The following is a 3,577-nucleotide window of genomic DNA, read 5'->3' on the forward strand; positions in this document are numbered from 1 at the left end:
GGACCAATAGGTAACATCATGATAAATGGAGAAAATGTTGAAGTTCTCAAAGATTTTGTCTTGCTTGGATCCACAACCAATACTTATGGTAGCAGCAGTCAAGAGATCAAAAGACGTATTGCATTAGGTAAATATGCTGGCCAAGACCTCTTTAGAGGATTAAAGAGCAAGGATGTTTTATTGAAGAGTAAGGTGGCCTGACCCAAGCCATGATATTCTCCATTTCCTCATATGTATGTGATAGTTGGATACTAAATATTGAAGACCTAAAGAGAATAGTTGCATTTGAATTGTGGTGCTGGGGAAGAATATTGAAAATACCATGGAATGCTAAAAGGATAAACTGCTCCGTGTTGGAAGAAGTTAGGCAAGAGTGCTCCTTAGATACAAGGGCGGCAATAGTTCCTCTTACATACTTTGGACATATTGTCTAGAGAGATCAGTTACTAGAGGTTACATCTTGTTTATAGTTACATCTTGTTTCATAAAGTGGAATGGCAGCAAAAAAGAGGAATGTCCTCAACGAGATGTATTGATGCACTGGCTGCAATAATGGGCTCAGGCACAGGAACAACTGTGAGGATGGCACAGGTCTGTCTGTACATTCTTTCATTCCGTAGTGTCTAAGGTTGCTATGGGTCAGAGCCAACTGGATTGTCCCTAGCAACAACAAGTAAAGAATGTCAGCACTGAGCACTATGCTCTTTTTAAGATCTATCTATATGGACTCCAATTGACTGCAACTCAAAAGATTAGATAGGAAAATCTGGGGGACATAGTTAATGTTAATGATGTACTGTAATGGCTTTTCTGTTGTTATGATAATGGAAGCTATGCGTAGATATTACAAAGAACAGGTGGTTCACTCAGGTGAACAGGTTTTAGAGGTGAGTCAACAACAACAACAACAAAATACTTCAATGGAAAAATAGACTGTTCATTTCAGCAGAATTAGCCAATGAAAACTATATGAACATTAGCATAACACTGATTTTGTTTCAGAAGATAATTGTTTCAGGTTGGAAAGCACTCAAAATAGCACTGGGGAACAGCTGCCTCAGAAAAATAGAGTAGACCTTAATGTCCACATCTTCATTTGCTGTGAAGAGGCCAGAATCAAAATGAGATGCATTCATTAATAAATGAAAAATGATATTCACATAGTATGAGTCTAGGAAAATTAGAAGTTACCAAAAATGAAATGGAATGCATAAAGATCTATATCCTAGCCATTAATGGCTGAAATGGACTCAAGTTAGCCATTTTCAGTTGGATAATCATATTGTTTACTATGCTGGGAAGACAAATTCAAGAGGAATGGTGCCAAATTCATCCTATAAAAGATGATTCCAAGACCTGACTTGAAGTATAATGCTATCCAAGAGAGGATAGTATGTATATGTGTATGTCTAAAAAGAAGTTCAGATAATAAAACTATTATTCATATTTACATAGCAAAAAGTAAAGTTAGTGATGAAGCAGTAGGTGAATTCTACTAACGTTAGTCTGAAAGTGATCAAACATGCAATCAAGATGCTCAATCAAAACCTTATTTTTCTTGGTGTCTTGGTTTTTAGGTCTGTTCATGGGGTTATTTTGATTGCTGGTGCAGAAAATGACATTGGATATGATGCATGAGCTCTCATTCCTTAGATACCATGGTCCACTATATTTTCAGCTACTCATTTATACTAATTTATTAACATACCATCGTAGTTTTAAATATGAGAAGAATTCATAACCACGACTTACAGGAGAAGACCAAAATGGTAATAAATATTTGAAAAAGAAGTAGGTATGTAGGGACTTCCAAAGGAAGCAGTGTAGGTAGGAAACACCGCGTCCACAGAGTCTGAGCTACTCTTTGTCCCTCTCTCAAGAAAAAGGTTTAAAGTTTTGTGAAAATTGCAGCAGCCTGAGTTCCAGGACCCCTCTGAGAAAAGCAAACACTTGTGATGGTGCTTCGGTGGAGAAACTGACAGAAAGGACCCCAGACTAAAAGACGAAATAACTTTGGATTCTGTTCTGCCCTGGCAGGATAAACAAGATAATAGCCACTATACCACAGGTCATAGTGTTGAGCTAATAGCCCCCTGCCCCCTCTCTCTTGTGGCTGATAAGCACTGCTGCCCCAACATAACTGGGGAGAGGTTGAGTAGTAACTTGGCAAAAAGGATAAATAAGATTCTCATTTCTGAGAATGGGAAGGCCCCTACTCACTAGTGATATGCCAGTTGGATTGCGGAGATTGGGTTCTGCCATAAACTGGCTCCCAATGTCTGGCTGGACCTCTTGGGCACGAACTTGTTATAGAGCTTCCCCAGAACATTGGGAAGACTGACTAACTCAAGTGAGTGTAGAATAAAGAGGGCACCATTGGAGTAGACAGTAGGCTCAGTAATTAGTGACCTCTGCAGGAGCCCAGGACCAAAAGTGCTAACACCTGCCTGCACCCAAGCTCATGCCCAAATAGTAACTGGGCTTAACACCCACATATAGGCCCTACAGGGCATAGTTTTGGTGAAAGATGTTATAATTAGTCACTTCTCTCACCAAGATTCTGCTTTAATAAATAATTGCCAAGTACTACCTGGTGACTTGTGAATCAGCCTCAAAACCAGGAGTTTGATGGACGTCATATTTAATTGTTTACTGCCTTTGATTCCTGCTGAGAGTAGGCTGATTCTGAATTGCCAGGCCACCTTTGACTATTCGGTTTCTGCAAAGAGTATGTGAGTATAACGCTATATTCATAGTCAAACTTTAAAAAATAAAAATAAGCAATAGCACCATGTCTCAGATTCAGCAGCTAATTTCTGAACACTTGCAGAAAGAAGAGAAAACAGCACACACAGATAAGGATCCACAGGGCTCCTGGAGGAAGAGAGAAACATAGATTCTACTAATTGGTGTCCAATTAGTAAAATTGACTGGAGGAAAAGTTGAATAGAAATAGGGAATAAACACAAACTACAATTCAAGAACCCAGGAATGACTTAAAGGACCAATGACGAAATGAATGAAAAATGAGAATACAGCAACTTAAAATAGAAATATAAAAGGAAAATACCAAAATATTAGACCTAGATAACGTTGTGAAAAATCAAAAAAGCAGAATAGAAACAATGGAAACCAGAATCAGTCATCTAGAAGATAAATCTTTGGAGAACAAAATACAAAAAGATCAAATTTTTAAACTACGAAAAAAAAAACCAAACGAAAACCTAAGCATAGTATGGTATACCATCAAAAGAAGCAGCATAGGCCTAATAAATGTTTCAGAGCAGAAAGAAGAAGCAATAACTACTGAGAAAATAGTTGATGAAATATTATTAAGGGAGAACTTACTAGATATCATAAAATCAGAACATATAATAAATATGCAGGAAGTCCAAAGGACTCCAAATAAAACTGATACCATAAGAAAATCGCCTCAACATATAGTAATCAAACTTTCCAATATTTAATATAAGGAAACAATTCTGAGAGCAGCACAGCAAAAAAAAGAACAATTACACATAAAAGCCAATTGATTGGGATAAGTTAAGATTTTTCTAGCAAAACTGTTCAGGCAAGA

Source organism: Echinops telfairi, unplaced genomic scaffold (assembly GCF_000313985.2).
Source record: "Echinops telfairi isolate 266 unplaced genomic scaffold, ASM31398v2 ScPeMD7_7419;HRSCAF=8457, whole genome shotgun sequence".
In the NCBI taxonomy this organism is placed as follows: domain Eukaryota; kingdom Metazoa; phylum Chordata; class Mammalia; order Afrosoricida; family Tenrecidae; genus Echinops; species Echinops telfairi.